This window comes from Haliotis rufescens, unplaced genomic scaffold, assembly GCF_023055435.1.
Source record: "Haliotis rufescens isolate VD_foot unplaced genomic scaffold, xgHalRufe1.0.p SCAF_2, whole genome shotgun sequence".
Classification (NCBI taxonomy): domain Eukaryota; kingdom Metazoa; phylum Mollusca; class Gastropoda; order Lepetellida; family Haliotidae; genus Haliotis; species Haliotis rufescens.
In genome coordinates, this window is record NW_025963890.1 from 78,680,031 (window position 1) to 78,699,982 (window position 19,952).

The 19,952-nt window shown below is 44.1% G+C and overlaps 1 protein-coding gene across 3 annotated transcripts in view; it reads left to right on the forward strand.

Annotated features, from left to right (window-relative positions):
* The first annotated feature begins 3,216 nt into the window (after positions 1-3,216).
* The window catches only part of LOC124125952, a 36,424-nt gene continuing 19,688 nt past the window's right edge, over positions 3,217-19,952 (forward strand). For all 3 annotated transcript variants that reach the window (XM_048400650.1, XM_048400651.1, XM_048400652.1), the window contains exon 1: positions 3,217-7,182. The gene's annotated coding sequence lies outside the window, so the exon portion shown is untranslated. The remainder of the gene's footprint in view (positions 7,183-19,952) is intronic.

The following is a 19,952-nucleotide window of genomic DNA, read 5'->3' on the forward strand; positions in this document are numbered from 1 at the left end:
GCCTCGGATGATCCTGATCCTTTTTGCCAAAATCTCACCTCAAGCAACTATTGCCGCAGCTGAAAAATCAATTCCAAAAAGACCACAAAACTGGCAAAACGCCAGTACCATGGTGGAACAGGGAAATAGCAAACGCTAGGAGAGTGAGAAAGAAAGCCCTAAAAAGGTCAAAAAGGGATAAATCAGCCTTCGCCCAAGTCCGAGCAGCCAGGACGAAAGTAAGACAACTCATAGACGAATCTAAAAAAGAGTCATGGCAGACCTTCTGCAAATCCCTTAATGAGAAAACAAATGCTAAAACAGTCTGGAGCAAAATACACGCAATCAGGGGTAAGCGTAAACCCACAAAAATTCCCAAGTTAGCCAACGCCCATACAGTCAAAGAAAAGGCCAACATTCTAGCTGAGCACTTCTCATCTGTCAGCAGCAACACAAATTGCAGCGAAGAATTGAAACAGGAAAAAAAGCTTTTGCCTAAGATCTCAAAACGCATGCAAAGCAAGCATCTGGTATACAATATACCATTTACTGTGACAGAGTTTGATTATGCGATACAACATAGAAAAGGCACAGCACCTGATCTTGACACAACCAGCTACGAGATATTGAAAAACCTACCTGATCAAACCAAAGGCTTACTCACTGAGTTGTATAACACGATATGGTCCAAAGGAGAAGTCCCAAAAGCATGGACACATGCTGCGGTTATCCCGCTGCTAAAGCAAGGGAAATACGAAGCCCTACCAAACTCTTATCGACCGATCTCACTCACCTCAAACATGTGCAAAGCCATGGAAGCCATGGTTACAAAAAGGCTCATGCATCATCTTGAAACTGGCAACCACATAAAACCTGACCAAAGTGGCTTCAGGAAGGGACACTCGTGTCTAGATCATATTCTAAGACTGAAAAATGAAATAAAAAAAGCCCAATTAAACAGACAATACCTAGCCGCAGTATTTCTGGACTTCAGCAAAGCCTTCGACATGGCATGACAGACTCCTCTCACAACTATCACAAAATGGAGTTGAAGGGAACATGGCAAACTTCATAGACAGCTTCCTGCAAAACAGGTCGCTATCAGTTAAAATAGGGAACAATCGATCGGATCCTATGGCACTGGACAATGGCACGCCACAAGGCAGCATTATAAGCCCAACCCTGTTTAATATCATGATCAATGATCTTTTTGACCATGTCAACTCTCCTGCCCAAACTTCTAAGTTCGCTGATGACGGAGCAATATGGGTAAAGCACAGAGATATCTCACAAATCAGAAAAAAACTCCAGTCAGCCCTGGATGGAGAAGATCAATGGTGCAATAAATGGGGATTCGCCCTTTCAAATGAAAAAACTGTTGGAGTTCTATTCAAACGCCGGGGAAAAGATGCTATGATACCCCGTGTCTCCATTAAAGGCAAACCTATCAAATTCGAAAAATCTGCAATATTTCTTGGGGTTATCCTTGATCAACACCTCATATGGTGCAAGCATATAGAATATGTGGAAAACAGATGTCAAAAAGACCTGAACGTATTGCGGGCAATTTCAGGCACATCTTGGGGCACATCGAGGGACACTCAGCTGGACCTCTACAAAGCTCTAATCAGATAAAAAATTGACTATGGTTGTGAGGCTTTTCATTCAGCATCAAATGCTGTCTTGAGGCGCCTAGACAGAATACCATACAAAGCCCTAATGCTGGCCACAGGTGCACAGACAGGCACCTCACTAGAAGCACTACAAGTAGAAACGGGAGAACTCCCACTGAAACTAAGAAGAGAGCAGGCAATATTATCGTTCTGGGGACGAACATCAAACCCTTTGGTTAAAAAGATATGGCAAGACAAAAACGCTCGAGATGAAGCCCTAGCTTGAAAAAATCCCTCACTAAAGCCATCTGTGATATTAGTACGTGAACTCATTCGAAGTCACAATTGCGATGACATTCAGCCTCCAGAAAGTCACTACAAAGGGTTACACCCTCCCTGGACTTTACAAACTCCCAAAGTTGACACTGCTTTAACATCAGAAGTCACTAAAAGAGAAAACCCAACCCTACTACGATCAGTAGCTATCATTAAAATTCAAACTACCTGGGACAGCTGGGCCCATATATACACTGATGGATCCAAGAATCCTATCAACAACAGTGCTGGTTACAGGATCCATATCCACAACTCCAAACCCCAAGCACATTCAGTTCGCTTGCCTGATGGTCAGTCAGTATTCACGGCTGAATTGGAGGCAATTCATCATGCACTCAAAGTCATACCGGAACTCCCGGAAGCAAAGGCAGTCGTCCTATCAAACTCGCTAAGTGCACTTCAGGCCATCAGTGGGAGAAACTCAAACTCCAGGCCAAACACAGTCAACAATATTCTATACGAATATACAAAACTATCGGACCAAGTGCAACAGGTGCAGCTGTGTTGGATCCCCTCTCACATAGATATCCATGGAAATGACTCACTGTCGAAGCTAGCTCTAGACAAAAGTGGATATACAGCCTATTCCCATTAGTAAACTAGAGATAAAAAGCAAAATCAAAGCCTCCATAGCAAAAAGATGGCAAGCCCAATGGGACGCAATTAAGATCGGCAGATTGCTATACAAAAATCAACCCAAGGTCCAACAAAAGCCAAACTCATTCTCAAATGAAAGGAAAATTGAAATTGCTATCTCACGACTCAGACCTGGTCACAAAAAGCACTATGACAAGGTTTTTTCATCTTGCAATCAGGCTGAAACCATTGACCACGTGTTACTAGAATGTCAAGACCATGCCCCAGCCCGGGCTAGGTTAAAACAAGAATTGCAGATCGATCCGCTATCTGTCATAGATCTCCTAAAGCCAAGAGATGAAATAGCGAAGGCCAAACTAACTCTATTTCTGAGAGATGGACAGCTGCTCGAACGTATATAAACAGAGCAGCCAAGGATATAAATGAAATCATATCAATATGAGAAAATAGAAATCATATCAATGCAAAAACAGAAATTATGTTAACACCGAACTCACAATAGATATGTGAACCCAAAGAGGGGCAGGTCAGCTGAAATTGCCTAGGCAGAAGGCGACCTCTTAAACACCTAATGCAACAACAACAACAACAACAACAACATATAAGCAACCCCTAAAGCCTCCTCTTGGGTTGCACACACCACTTTCGCACCTTTCAGAAACACATTAAATGGCCTGGCCGGGCCCGTGTGCAAAATACGCATCAGTCGGAAAGCGCACGTTAAATCTCCAAAGTAAATAAGTTAGTAAGCAACTTTGTTTTACAGTCGTGATGTTTAAGATTATTAACCACCCGGGACAAGTCGATCCGACAGGTTGAATGATACGCAAGATGCAAAATGAAGTAAACGCTAGTAGGTACAGAAACTGAAGTAAGTTGGGCTCTCTTAGTTTTCTGTATGCGTACACATCATCACGTCATACTGGATTTAATTTAGTTTCTTATTCTAATACTGCTAATCTTTGTCAGTGGCCAGTGAAAGTATCACAAGGGAAAATTCCAATATATACAAAATATACATTTTGTATATATGGTATGCCCCAAAATATACAATTTTGTATATATGGTATATCCAAAAATATACAAATTTTGTATATATGGATAGATTTTACCACTGCTTTACTCAGTTCCTTTTTACTGGATTCTCACAATATGTGGTTGATATTGAAAATATTACTAATTATACCGGACAGTATTATTGCATGTGACAAATATACTTTAAAACTATGTTCATTATGACAACTATATTTGGAGTGTTTTACATAATAAAGTAATAGAAGATTTCAGCAGACTTTTGTAACTGTTCGATATATAATACGTTCGCCTACTGTTTACAAATAAGATGATCTATACATACAAGTAGTTCAGAGTAGTTTTAAACAGTGACGGTAAAATATATTTATCGTGAATAGCGGCAAATATAAATATATACAATTTAATATATATGTTTCTGTTATGTCATGGTATGTTGATTCTGAATCTAAAATATTGCTTGATATTGTTTGCCAAACAGTTGTATGCACTGTCCATCGTGATACCTCTACTTAAGTGTATAAAAAAGGATGTTTGTTTAGACATGCGTTCATTGTAAACAACGGCGCCGTGTTTTCGTTTGCTGGTTAGCTTTTACAGGTCAAAAGCAAAGTTAATGGCATTACTTTCGTGACGCATTTTAGGCCTGTCATACAGTTCCTGAAACAAATATATCCAATACAGCCGATGCAAATCAATCATATTTGGCAAGACTACATTACTGCAGTTATATATTTTATCAATATAATCAAACAATTGTTTTTTTTTGTGTAAAATATATGTTCATTTCAGAAACTAGATGTTAGTCTAGCCAGCGGTCTAAACTCGCATTAATTTGGTTACACGTTTCATGATTTACAGTATTCGTGAAGAATATGTAACAATTAGCCACAATTAGAGCCTTTGGTAGGAGAAGAGGGAATGATAAGCATAGACCTCCTAAGTATTTTATGATATTTATGATAGCTCAAAAGAAACTTTGATTTATGTTTGTAGTACACCCCAAAGAGAGGGATAACACAGGTGATATATTAAGATGACATACAACTTATAGATACTTACGTGTATAAACTACTATCAAACAGTGAGGATAACAGGTGTTTGCATAGAGGTGAGTGTATCCTGAACCATCGGTTGAGCAAACACATGCAAAGGCAAGTTAGTTGTTAAACCCGAAAAACACAGAAACGATTAACACAAGTCAAAACAGAGAATTTCATCAGACATTACTCCATTTGCTACTTCTGTGGTAATGACCAATCAACCCATTTATACTTCCAAAAATAGCTTTAACCCTTTTAAAGCTTTTGAGAAATTCAACAGTATGGGTTTGGTCTGACAAAGCAAGAAGCACAAATGGGGCATGTTTCGGCCAATGATTAGAGTATTCTTGCAAGTCTAAGAGCCCAACAGGAGTTATTTCTGCGACATGCTATTTCAAAACCCAAAATTCAGAGGGATATATATGAAAATAAAAATTGAAATAATACAAATATAAATACCTTCCAGGCGAAGGCTATCACTTGAAATCAAATTAACAAAGCAGATTTTAGTCAATGACACATCGCTTGGGGTAGAAGTTCATCTCTGTCACCATGCTATGGTATTTCTGGAAAGGAAAGTTAACTTACAAAGTTGTAATATACGTGAAAGGCTTAATGTTGCGCAAAGATATAAACTCTAACTGACTGCTCAGTAACATTCATGTAATATTAGTAATATTCAAATAAGTGTACTTGTTCTAGGTGTGTGTGACGTGGGTACATTGTGACCTGTGTCACAGAAGGTCAGTTATAATCTCAGAAACCGCCATGATTTTGTAGTTCCATTTGCACGGACATCTACGTTTAAAAGGTCTTATATTATAGATACATTAGGCCAATGGAATAATCTATCATCAGGAATCAGGGATAGTCCGTCAATATCTTATTTTAAAGCTGACGCATCTGAGCAGCCTACATTACCACCTATGCACTATAATTGCGGTGAAAGATCTACAAACATATTGCACACTAGATTGAGACACAATTGTAGCACACTAAATTCCAACCTGTTTCGTGTTAATTATCTTATACTATTTCCTGTAAATGCGGAGCTCCTTGTGAAAATTCATTCCATTTCTTCTTCCAATGTACCTTATATGATGATATTAGGGAGACATTACTGACAGCTATCGATAATCTTGGAGGACAAAAAACTCTAATTTGTATTCTTTTTGTGATCCAAGCTTAGATGTTTTCCTGAATACAAAAATATTCTTGTCTGTACACAAATTTATAGAAACGAGTAACAGATTCAGTAGCTAGCATATTATTGTTTCCAAACTGTTAATCATTAATATTGTTAAATCTATATACAACACTAACATGTATAATATTAGGATATGTACGAGATGCACACTGTTTCACTTTCCAGCACATTGTACATATCCTTCATATGAGCACTGTATATAAATTTATATTGCGCACTATGTTTCCACAATGTGATGCTTCAACTGTAAATTGTTAATTTTCATTATGCAATATTATGTATAACTGTATTTTGGGAGAAGGTGGTAATAAGTGCTGCACTTGTGCCCAATCCCTTGGTCTTTTTGGGCAATACAATATGTTTAATAATAATAATAATAATAATAATAATAATAATAATAATAATAATAATATGCAAACAATGTATTATGATCAAAGCCATTGGTATCCCTTCAGCAAGTGCGAATCAGGTCCTAACACATCTGTTTTGTCATGTATCACGCGCTATACAGTCGAACCTCGCTTATCCGGACAATTTTCTAAAATGTTGTCCGGATAAACGAGTTTCTGGATATATGAATACCTTGTTAACTGACCAGAAGTCCTTCCCCTACCTCAGTTCTACCGAGGCATATGTGAAATGAATGGCAAAAATATGACTTATGAAGGATCTACCAATTACTAATAAAATACATTGTGCTGTACAGACCTACACAGCATGCTGTGACAGTGCACTGCATTATTGAAACGGCTGAAGAAATGCATATGTAGCCTAGTTTAGACTATGCACTTGTTTTGTGTACAGATACGACGGCGAGGTTGGGGCAACCTGACACACATGAATATTAATAGCCATGTTTACCTGTACTAGTTGAGAGCAAAGGTTGAAGTCATTCATGTGTGAAAAATGTTGTCGAGGCATCTGTAAACGGCTAAAGAAATGCAAATGTAGCCTAGTTTAGACTATGCACTTGCTTTGTGTACAGATGTGACGGCGAGGTAAGGGCAACCTGACACACATGAGCATTAAAAGCCATGTTTACCTGTACTTGTAGTTGACTGCCAAAAATGCTGTCGAGGCATCTGTACATCTTCTTTGTCAAATTGCATTATTAAAGTACATCAAGATGAGACATCATATACATTCATATATATTTGTTGAGCACGAAACCTTGAAGTGTAGCCAGGACATTTCCTCGAAACTATGGGCGGCCATGTAGCTTCAATATCTTATAAATTATATCACTGAACATAGGTCAAGGTGTATTCAGTAAACAAAGGTCTGAAAGGGTGTATTTCCTTCACCGAACACACTATGCGTTCATCACAGTTTGTGACGGATTACGGATACGAACGAACTGGCACTTGTTTGGCAGGTAGGTTTTGTTAAGATTTGTTATCTTGTTCTCTCTCTACCCTCTACTTCCTTAATCACAATTTAAATCCTAAATAGACTTTCGTGCCCAACACTGTGGCAATTTTAGACCCTCTGTTTCTGTATTTACTAGTCATCAATGATGTCAAAGCTGTCTGACATGTTTCTTAAGTGACTTAAGCACAAAAATACGCGAACACTTGTGACACAGAATTTCTTAAGAAAATACAGTAAAAATGCTTCACTTGATGATACATCTGTGAAGTTTAAGTTGATTTTGACAGGCCGGGCCAAGTCGGACACAACAAAAGACAAACACTTCTGATAGAGACTATGTTGAGAATGTAAAGGGAAAAGGGCTTCACTTTGAGCCCCTTGTTTTCTTTAAGTACAGCGTTCTGAGACACTATAAAGTGGTATTTAGGTAGATATAACACTAGTCTATAGGTGTAAACACATTGAAAGATAGATCTGTGAGGTTTAAGTTGATTTTGACAGCCCGGGCCAAGTCGGACCGAACACTTCTGACAGAGATTTTCTTAAGAATATACAGTAAAAATGCTTCACTTTGAGCACCTTGTTTTCTTTAAGTACAGCTATCTGAGACACTATAAAGTGGTATTTAGGTAGATATTATACTAGTTTATAGATGTGAATCCATTTGATGATACATATGTGAGTTTAAAGTTGATTTTGACAGCCTGGGCCAAGTCGGACCGAATACCTGTGTGACTGTTGAGAGTATAGGGAGAAGAGGTCTACTTTAACCAACGTGTCTGCTTTAAATATGACGATCAGTGACATTATAAAGTGGTATTTACTTATATATAGAACGTTCCTATAAATATAAACACTATGCGCACAGATGGAACGTTGTATCACGATAGCTAGAAGTATTTGATACGTTTCAAATCTTATTTCGTTTAACGATTGCTCTTTTACATGTTACCAAGATCAGCGACGCTTACACACTGCTCCACTTTCTGGTTTTCAAGCGATTTACTCCGAATTACTTATTTATGGTGCACATTTTTGTTTGGTGATTGTTCATTAATGTCATGTGTGTATGTTGCCGATAATGAAGTAATTAGCCAGTAACACTTTGGCCCGTCTTGGCCCGTCCCGGCCCGACTTTTCGGCAATGCCGGGAATACGGGCAGAATTCTTTTCATATTTTTGACCGTCGTCAATAAACCCGCCTTACTTACAACGACCCGTGTTATTTGTGAACACCCCCAGGTACACTGTTTCAGCTGCTGAGTATCTGTAACGATGTGACACTTTACTGACCTACTTTACTGACCTACTTTCTGCAATGCAAATTTGAAGCTCGTGCATTACGAATACACTGGCAACATCACTCAAAGCGCACATAATGCACGAGCAGTACGAAAACACGGCTAGTGCATATTTCCGTGCAGCATTGTGTTGTGTTCAGTTTCATTGATTGCATGATGTTTTTATCGTTCATGTTGATGACGCAGTAGTTTGTTACTGTGATGCTGTACTGTAAGTCAGATAGCGTACACGGCTCCGGAATGTCCCGCGCTTACCTTAACGTAAGAAATACTATATAAGAAACGCCCAGTTTGAATGCGAATCAAACACGTCAAGCAGATACTCTTTGCTCAACAATCCCCTGATTTGCCACTTAACCATACCTCACTACATCAAACTGCGAAATCCGACGCATGTTTGGCTAACACCCCGGGACAGTGGGCAGATTGCACAGATCTTTGACAATGATCGAGGTCATTAGAAAAAACAAACACATAAATAAGTGTTTTACATGATCTTCAAATTTATTAAATATCTCTATTCTCAACCTGTCACAGAACATCTTTTGCTTTGGGACAGCTATGTAAAGGTGAAGGACATCAAAGGTGAAGGTTGCGTCCCTTGGGCACGCCAGAAACCTATGATTGTGGGTTCGAATCCCGGTTCGCGCCGATTATGCTTCTAGGTTTGTCAGCACCATACCCGTGCTCGTGGGTTCCACCGAAGTGGTAAACGTCTGAGACCTGCATCACTTCGGGCTATCCTCCCACATTAAGCTGACACGCTGTGATATAACTGGAATACTGTTAAAAGCGGCGTTAAACACGACTCACTCACTCACTCTTCAGAGATATTTTACCGGCATGACATAAAACAATAACACGGGCAGGGGATGTACAGGAACTATAGAGTGAATAAGAATTAAACAACATAGCAGCATTCGGGCGACTATTCTCGCCCCGAGAAGCCTCATATACAAACGACTTTAGCCCTAACGTTGAGGATTTATCCAGGGGGATCTCCGCCATTATTTCTTGCGTGGGGGTAAAGGTCGGTTGTTTTAAGGTTAATAAAGTTTTGAATGCAACTTGGAATTCTTTGCGACAATTTTGAACAATTCCCGAGCCATGTCCTTTAAGCTATTGACATAAAGAAAGTTAGAGCCATTATTTCAGAAGCTCCAAAAAGGGACTGTAATTAAACTTAGATATTGTGAAGGTTTTGCAAATAACAATCTTCCCCTGCCTGGTGAGGTGACGGCGCATGCGTCTCAATACTGCTAGTTGTTTTGCGGCCTTTCTGCATATTTCAGCAATGTGGCTTTTATACGTTAGCAAGGTGGCTAAAGTCACACCAGGCAGGACAACACTGTCATCTCAAGCTAAACTGAGGGCCAAAAGAAACGTTACCAACATTAACTGATTTACCACTTTATAACAAAGATGCCAACCTGTTCAAAAACAGTAAAGAACACATCTCACGAATACAGCCTTCATGTTCTCTGTTGTTCTTTGCACGTGCTTTGCGGATTTTGGAAGAAATTTGTGTTTTTCAGCAATTTTTTAAAACATTCTTTCCCAAATTATCGTGCAATTTCCGGATATAAATTACGCACGGATCTGATCCCTATCATTGGTTGCGATGGTTAACACCAACTAACATGCCAAGACTGACCGCTGTCCAGAGGGAGAGAGCCATAGGTCGGTATTGGCTCCCTGTCTACTGGATATTGCCTCCCTCTCTACTGGGTATTGGCTCCCTCTTTACTGGGTATTAGCTCCCTCTCTACTGGGTACTGGCTCATTCTCTACTGGGTATTAGCTCCCTCTCTACTGGGCATTGGCTTCCTCTCTACTGGGTATTGGCTCCCTCTCTACTGGGTATTGGCTCCCTGTCTACTTGATATTGGCTCCCCCTCTACTGGGTATTAGATCCCTGTCTACTAGGTATTGACTCCATCTCTATTGGGTATTAGCTCCCTCTCTACTGGGTATTGGCTCCCTGTCCACTGGGTATTAGCTCCCTCTCTACTGGGTATCTCCCTCTCTACTGGGTATTAGCTCCCTTCCCTACTGGGTATTGGCTCCCTCTCTACTGGATATTGGCTTCCGCTCTACTGGGTATAAATTCCCTCTCTACTGGGTATTGACTGTTTCTCTATTGGATATTGCCTCCCTGTCTACTGTGTATTGGTCCCTGTCTACTGGATATTGGCTCCCTCTCTACTAGATATTGGCTCCCTCTCTACTCGGTATTGGCTCCCTGTCTACTTGATATTCCCTCCCTCTCTATACTGGGTATTGGCTCCCTCTTTACTGGGTATTAGCTCCCTCTCTACTGGGTACTGGCTCCTTCTCTATTTGATATTAGCTCCCTCTCTACTGGGTATTGGCTCCCTCTCTACTGGGTATTAGATCCCTCTCTACTGTGTATTGACTCCTTTTCTATTCGGTATTAGCTCCCTCTCTGGGTATTGGCTTCCTGTCTGACTGGGTATTAGCTCCCTCTCTTCTAGGTATCTCTCTCTACTGGGTATTGGCTCCCTGTCTACTGGGTATTGGCTCCCTGTCTATTAGATATTGGCTCCCTCTCTAGTGGGTTTGGCTTCCTCTCTACTGGGTATTGACTGTTTCTCTATTGGATATTGGTTCCCTCTCTACTGGGTATTGGCCCCCTGTCTACTGAGTATTGGCCCCCTGTCTACTGGGTATTGGCTCCCTCTCTACTGGATATTGGCTTCTATCTAGATGGTATTGGCTCCCTCTCTACTGGGTATTGGCCCCCTGCCTACTGGGTATTGGCTCCCTCTCTACTGGGTATTAGATCCCTCTCTACTGTGTATTGACTCCTTTTCTATTGGGTATTAGCTCCCTCTCTACTGGGTATTGGCTCCCTGTCTGACTGGGTATTGGCTGCCTCTTATATAGGTATTAGCTCCCTCTCTACTGGGTACTGGCTCCTTCTCTATTTGATACTAGCTCCCTCTCTACTGGGTATTGGCTCCCTGTCTACTGGATATTGCCTTCCTCTCTACTGGGCATTGGCTTCCTCTCTACTGGGTATTGGCTCCCTCTCTACTGGGTATTGGCTCCCTGTCTACTTGATATTGGCTCCCCCTCTACTGGGTATTAGATCCCTGTCTACTAGGTATTGACTCCATCTCTATTGGGTATTAGCTCCCTCTCTACTGGGTATTGGCTCCCTGTCCACTGGGTATTAGCTCCCTCTCTACTGGGTATCTCCCTCTCTACTGGGTATTAGCTCCCTTCCCTACTGGGTATTGGCTCCCTCTCTACTGGATATTGGCTTCCGCTCTACTGGGTATAAATTCCCTCTCTACTGGGTATTGACTGTTTCTCTATTGGATATTGCCTCCCTGTCTACTGTGTATTGGTCCCTGTCTACTGGATATTGGCTCCCTCTCTACTAGATATTGGCTCCCTCTCTACTCGGTATTGGCTCCCTGTCTACTTGATATTCCCTCCCTCTCTATACTGGGTATTGGCTCCCTCTTTACTGGGTATTAGCTCCCTCTCTACTGGGTACTGGCTCCTTCTCTATTTGATATTAGCTCCCTCTCTACTGGGTATTGGCTCCCTCTCTACTGGGTATTAGATCCCTCTCTACTGTGTATTGACTCCTTTTCTATTCGGTATTAGCTCCCTCTCTGGGTATTGGCTTCCTGTCTGACTGGGTATTAGCTCCCTCTCTTCTAGGTATCTCTCTCTACTGGGTATTGGCTCCCTGTCTACTGGGTATTGGCTCCCTGTCTATTAGATATTAGCTCCCTCTCTAGTGGGTTTGGCTTCCTCTCTACTGGGTATTGACTGTTTCTCTATTGGATATTGGTTCCCTCTCTACTGGGTATTGGCCCCCTGTCTACTGAGTATTGGCCCCCTGTCTACTGGGTATTGGCTCCCTCTCTACTGGATATTGGCTTCTATCTAGATGGTATTGGCTCCCTCTCTACTGGGTATTGGCCCCCTGCCTACTGGGTATTGGCTCCCTCTCTACTGGGTATTAGATCCCTCTCTACTGTGTATTGACTCCTTTTCTATTGGGTATTAGCTCCCTCTCTACTGGGTATTGGCTCCCTGTCTGACTGGGTATTGGCTGCCTCTTATATAGGTATTAGCTCCCTCTCTACTGGGTACTGGCTCCTTCTCTATTTGATACTAGCTCCCTCTCTACTGGGTATTGGCTCCCTGTCTACTGGATATTGCCTTCCTCTCTACTGGGCATTGGCTTCCTCTCTACTGGGTATTAGTTTCCTCTCTACTGGGTATTGGCTCCCTGTCTACTGGATATTGGCTCCCTATCTAGATGGTATTGGCTCCCTCTCTACTGGGTATTGGCCCCCTGCCTACTGGGTATTGGCTCCCTCTCTACTGGGTATTAGATCCCTCTCTACTGTGTATTGACTCCTTTTCTATTCGGTATTAGCTCCCTCTCTACTGGGTATTAGCTCCCTGTCTACTGGGTATATGCTCCCTCTCTTCAAGGTATCTCTCTCTACTAGGTATTAGCTCCCTCTCTACTGGGTATTGGCTCCCTGTCTACTGGGTATTGGCTCCCTGTCTATTAGATATTGGCTCCCTCTCTAGTGGGTTTGGCTTCCTCTCTACTGGGTATTAATTCCTCTCTACTGGGTATTGACTGTTTCTCTATTGGATATTGGCTCCCTCTCTACTGGGTATTGGCCCCCTGTCTACTAAGTATTGGCCCCCTGTCTACTGGGTATTGGCTCCCTCTCTACTGGGTATTAGCTCCCTCTCTACTCGGTATTGGCTCCCTGTCTACTAGATATTGCCTCCCTCTCTACTGGGTATTGGCTCCCTCTTTACTTGGTATTAGCTCCCTCTCTACTGGGTACTGGCTCCTTGTCTATTTAATATTAGCTCCCTCTCTACTGGGTATTGGCCCCCTGTCTACTAAGTATTGGCCCCCTGTCTACTGGGTATTGGCTCCCTCTCTACTGGGTATTAGCTCCCTCTCTACTCGGTATTGGCTCCCTGTCTCCTGGATATTGGCTCCCTCTCTACTGGGTATTAGCTCTCTCTCTACTGGGTATTGACTCCTTCTCTATTGGGTATTGGCTCCCTCTCTACTTGGTATTAGCTCCCTGTCTCCTGGATATTGGCTCCCTCTCTACTGGGCATTGGCGTCCTCTCTACTGGGTATTGGCTCCCTCTCTACTGGGTATTGGCTCCCTGTCTACAGGATATAAGCTCCCTATCTAGATGGTAATGGCTCCCTCTCTACTGGGTATTGGCCCCCTGTCTACTGGGTATTTGCTCCCTCTCTACTGGGTATTGGCTCCCTCTCTTCTGGATATTGACCCCCTGTCTACTGGATATTGGCTCCCTCTCTACTGGGTATTGGCTCCCTCTCTACTGGTTATTGGCCATCTGTCTACTGGGTATAGGCTCCCACTCTACTGGGTATTAGCTCCCTCTCTACTGGGTATTGACTCCTTCTCTTTTGGGTATTAGCTCCCTCTCTACTGGGTATTGGCTCCCTGTCTACTGGATATTGGCTTCCTCTCTACTGGGCATTGGCTTCCTCTCTACTGGGTATTGGCTCCCTCTCTACTGGGTATTGGCTACCTGTCTACTTGATATTGGCTCCCCCTCTACTGGGTGTTAGCTCCCTGTCTACTGGGTATTGGTCCCTGTCTACTGGATATTGGCTCCCTCTCTACTGGGTATTGGCTCCCTCTCTACTCGGTATTGGCTCCCTGTCTACTGGATATTCCCTCCCTCTCTATACTGGGTATTGGCTCCCTCTTTACTGGGTATTAGCTCCCTCTCTACTGGGTACTGGCTCCTTCTCTATTTGATATTAGCTCCCTGTCTACTGGGTATTGGTCCCTGTCTCCTGGATATTGGTTCCCTCTCTACTGGGCATTGGCCTCCTCTCTACTTGGTATTGGCTCCCTCTCTACTGGGTATTGCCTCCCTGTCTACTGGATATTGGCTTCTATCTAGATGGTATTGGCTCCCTCTCTACTGGGTATTGGCCCCCTGCCTACTGGGTATTGGCTCCCTCTCTACTGGGTATTAGATCCCTCTCTACTGTGTATTGACTCCTTTTCTATTGGGTATTAGCTCCCTCTCTTCTGGGTATTGGCTCCCTGTCTGACTGGGTATTGGCTTCCTCTTTACTGGGTATTAGGTCCCTCTCTACTGGGTACTGGCTCCTTCTCTATTTGATATTAGCTCCCTCTCTACTGGGTATTGACTCCTTTTCTATTGGGTATTCGCTCCCTCTCTACTGGGTATTGGCTCCCTGTCTGACTGGGTATTGGCTTCCTCTTTACTGGGTATTAGTTCCCTCTCCACTGGGTACTGGCTCCTTCTCTATTTGATATTAGCTCCCTCTCTACTGGGTATTGGCTCCCTGTCTACTGGATATTGGCTTCCTCTCTACTGGGCATTGGCTTCCTCTCTACTGGGTATTAGCTCCCTCTCTACTGGGTATTGGCTCCCTGTCTACTGGATATTGGCTCCCTATCTAGATGGTATTGGCTCCCTCTCTACTGGGTATTGGCCCCCTGCCTACTGGGTATTGGCTCCCTCTCTATTCGGTTTTAGCTCCCTCTCTACTGGGTATTGGCTCCCTGTCTGACTGGGTATTGGCTCCCTGTCTATTAGATATTGGCTCCCTCTCTAGTGGGTTTGGCTTCCTCTCTACTGGGTATTGACTGTTTCTCTATTGGATATTGGCTCCCTCTCTACTGGGTATTGGCCCCCTGTCTACTGAGTATTGGCCCCCTGTCTACTGGGTATTGGCTCCCTCTCTTCTGGGTATTAGCTCCCTCTCTACTCGGTATTGGCTCCTTGTCTACTGGATATTGCCTCCCTCTCTACTGGGTATTGGCTCCCTCTTTACTTGGTATTAGCTCCCTCTCTACTGGGTATTGGCTCCCTGTCTACTGGATATTGGCTCCCTATCTAGATTGTATTGGCTCCCTCTCTACTGGGTATTGGCCCCCTGCCTACTGGGTATTGGCTCCCTCTCTACTGGGTATTAGATCCCTCTCTACTGTGTATTGACTCCTTTTCTATTCGGTTTTAGCTCCCTCTCTACTGGGTATTGGCTCCCTGTCTACTGGGTATTGGCTCCCTGTCTATTAGATATTGGCTCCCTCTCTAGTGGGTTTGGCTTCCTCTCTACTGGGTATTAATTCCTCTCTACTGGGTATTGACTGTTTCTCTATTGGATATTGGCTCCCTCTCTACTGGGTATTGGCCCCCTGTCTACTGAGTATTGGCCCCCTGTCTACTGGGTATTGGCTCCCTCTCTACTGGGTATTAGCTCCCTCTCTACTCGGTATTGGCTCCTTGTCTACTGGATATTGCCTCCCTCTCTACTGGGTATTGGCTCCCTCTTTACTTGGTATTAGCTCCCCCTCTACTGGGTATTAGATCCCTGTCTACTAGGTATTGACTCCATCTCTATTGGGTATTAGCTCCCTCTCTACTGGGTATTGGCTCCCTGTCCACTGGGTTTTAGCTCCCTCTCTACTGGGTATCTCCCTCTCTACTGGGTATTAGCTCCCTTCCCTACTGGGTATTGGCTCCCTGTCTACTAGATATTGGCTCCCTCTCTACTGGATATTGGCTTCCGCTCTACTGGGTATAAATTCCCTCTCTACTGGGTATTGACTGTTTCTCTATTGGATATTGCCTCTCTGTCTACTGTGTATTGGTCCCTGTCTACTGGATATTGGCTCCCTCTCTACTAGATATTGGCTCCCTCTCTACTCGGTATTGGCTCCCTGTCTACTGGATATTCCCTTCCTCTCTATACTGGGTATTGGCTCCCTCTTTACTGGGTATTAGCTCCCTCTCTACTGGGTACTGGCTCCTTCTCTATTTGATATTAGCTCCCTCTCTACTGGGTATTGGCTCCCTCTCTACTGGGTATTAGATCCCTCTCTACTGTGTATTGACTCCTTTTCTATTCGGTATTAGCTCCCTCTCTGGGTATTGGCTTCCTGTCTGACTGGGTATTAGCTCCCTCTCTTCTAGGTATCTCTCTCTACTGGGTATTGGCTCCCTGTCTACTGGGTATTGGCTCCCTGTCTATTAGATATTGGCTCCCTCTCTAGTGGGTTTGGCTTCCTCTCTACTGGGTATTGACTGTTTCTCTATTGGATATTGGTTCCCACTCTACTGGGTATTGGCCCCCTGTCTACTGAGTATTGGCCCCCTGTCTACTGGGTATTGGCTCCCTCTCTACTGGATATTGGCTTCTATCTAGATGGTATTGGCTCCCTCTCTACTGGGTATTGGCTCCCTGCCTACTGGGTATTGGCTCCCTCTCTACTGGGTATTAGATCCCTCTCTACTGTGTATTGACTCCTTTTCTATTGGGTATTAGCTCCCTCTCTACTGGGTATTGGCTCCCAGTCTGACTGGGTATTTGCTTCCTCTTATATGGGTATTAGCTCCCTCTCTACTGGGTACTGGCTCCTTCTCTATTTGATATTAGCTCCCTCTCTACTGGGTATTGGCTCCCTGTCTACTGGATATTGCCTTCCTCTCTACTGGGCATTGGCTTCCTCTCTACTGGGTATTAGTTTCCTCTCTACTGGGTATTGGCTCCCTGTCTACTGGATATTGGCTCCCTATCTAGATGGTATTGGCTCCCTCTCTACTGGGTATTGGCCCCCTGCCTACTGGGTATTGGCTCCCTCTCTACTGGGTATTAGATCCCTCTCTACTGTGTATTGACTCCTTTTCTATTCGGTATTAGCTCCCTCTCTACTGGGTATTGGCTCCATGTCTACTGGGTATAAGCTCCCTCTCTTCAAGGTATCTCTCTCTACTGGGTATTAGCTCCCTCTCTACTGGGTATTGGCTCCCTGTCTACTGGGTATTGGCTCCCTGTCTATTAGATATTGGCTCCCTCTCTAGTGGGTTTGGCTTCCTCTCTACTGGGTATTAATTCCTCTCTACTGGGTATTGACTGTTTCTCTATTGGATATTGGCTCCCTCTCTACTGGGTATTGGCCCCCTGTCTACTGAGTATTGGCCCCCTGGCTACTGGGTATTGGCTCCCTCTCTACTGGGTATTAGCTCCCTCTCTACTCGGTATTGGCTCCTTGTCTACTGGATATTGCCTCCCTCTCTACTGGGTATTGGCTCCCTCTTTACTTGGTATTAGCTCCCTCTCTACTGGGTACTGGCTCCTTGTCTATTTAATATTAGCTCCCTCTCTACTGGGTATTGGCTCCCTGTCTCCTGGATAATGCCTCCCCATCTACTGGGTATTAGCTCCCTCTCTACTTGGTATTGACTCCTTCTCTATTGGGTATTGGCTCCCTCTCTACTTGGTATTAGCTCCCTGTCTCCTGGATAATGGCTCCCTCTCTACTGGGCATTGGCTTCCTCTCTACTGGGTATTGGCTTCCTCTCTACTGGGTATTGGCTCCCTCTCTACAGGATATAAGCTCCCTATCTAGATGGTAATGGCTCCCTCTCTACTGGGTATTGGCCCCCTGTCTACTGGGTATTTGCTCCCTCTCTACTGGGTATTGGCTCCCTGTCTACTGGATATTGGCTCCCTGTCTACTGGATATTGGCTCCCTCTCTACTGGGTATTGGCTCCCTCTCTACTGGTTATTGGCCACCTGTCTACTGGGTATAGGCTCCCACTCTACTGGGTATTAGCTCCCTCTCTACTGGGTATTGGCTCCCTGTCTACTGGATATTGCCTTCCTCTCTACTGGGCATTGGCTTCCTCTCTACTGGGTATTGGCTCCCTCTCTACTGGGTATTGGCTACCTGTCTACTTGATATTGGCTCCCCCTCTTTTGGGTATTAGCTCCCTGTCTACTGGGTATTGGTCCCTGTCTACTGGATATTGGCTCCCTCTCTACTGGGTATTGGCTCCCTCTCTACTCGGTATTGGCTCCCTGTCTACTGGATATTCCCTCCCTCTCTATACTGGGTATTGGCTCCCTCTTTACTGGGTATTAGCTCCCTCTCTACTGGGTACTGGCTCCTTCTCTATTTGATATTAGCTCCCTCTCTACTGGGTATTGGCTCCCTGTCTCCTGGATATTGGTTCCCTCTCTACTGGGCATTGGCCTCCTCTGTACTTGGTATTGGCTCCCTCTCTACTGGGTATTGCCTCCCTGTCTACTGGATATTGGCTCCCTATCTAGATGGTATTGGCTCCCTCTCTACTGGGTATTGGCCCCCTGTCTTCTGGGTATTGGCTCCCTCTCTACTGGGTATTAGCTCCCTCTCTACTGGGTATTGACTCCTTCTCTATTGGGTATTGGCTCCCTCTCTACTTGGTATTAGCTCCCTGTCTCCTGGATATTGGCTCCCTCTCTACTGGGCATTGGCTTCCTCTCTACTGGGTATTTGCTTCCTCTCTACTGGGTATTGGCTCCCTGTCTACAGGATATAAGCTCCCTATCTAGATGGTAATGGCTCCCTCTCTACTGGGTATTGGCCCCCTGTCTACTGGGTATTTGCTCCCTCTGTACTGGGTATTGGCTCCCTGTCTACTGGATATTGGCTCCCTGTCTAGTGGATATTGGCTCCCTCTCTACTGGTAATGGCTCCCTCTCTACTGGTTATTGGCCACCTGTCTACTGGGTATAGGCTCCCACTCTACTGGGTATTAGCTCCCTCTCTACTGGGTATTGACTCCTTCTCTTTTGGGTATTAGCTCCCTCTCTACTGGGTATTGGCTCCCTGTCTACTGGATATTGGCTTCCTCTCTACTGGGCATTGGCTTCCTCTCTACTGGGTATTGGCTCCCTCTCTACTGGGTATTGGCTACCTGTCTACTAGGTATTGACTCCTTCTCTTTTGGGTATTAGCTCCCTCTCTACTGGGTATTGGCTCCCTGTCTATTAGATATTGGCTCCCTCTCTAGTGGGTTTGGCTTCCTCTCTACTGGGTATTAATTCCTCTCTACTGGGTATTGACTGTTTCTCTATTGGATATTGGCTCCCTCTCTACTGGGTATTGGCCCCCTGTCTACTGAGTATTGGCCCCCTGTCTACTGGATATTGGCTTCCTCTCTACTGGGCATTGGCTTCCTCTCTACTGGGTATTGGCTCCCCCTCTACTGGGTGTTAGCTCCCTGTCTACTAGGTATTGACTCCTTCTCTTTTGGGTATTAGCTCCCTCTCTACTGGGTATTGTTCCCTGTCTACTGGATATTAGCTCCCTCTCTACTCGGTATTGGCTCCCTCTCTACTGGGTATTAGCTCCCTCTCTACTGGGTATTGGCTCCCTGTCTACTTGATATTGGCTCCCCCCTCTACTGGGTATTAGCTCCCTCTCTACTGGGTATTGACTCCTGCTCTATTGAGTATTAGCTCCCTCTCTACTTGGTATTGTCTCCGTCTCTACTGGGTATTAGCTCCCTCTCTACTGGGTATTGGCTCCCTGTCTATCAGGTTCGCTGACTTGGTTGATGCATGTCATCGATCCCAATTGTGTGGATCGATGCTCATGATATTAA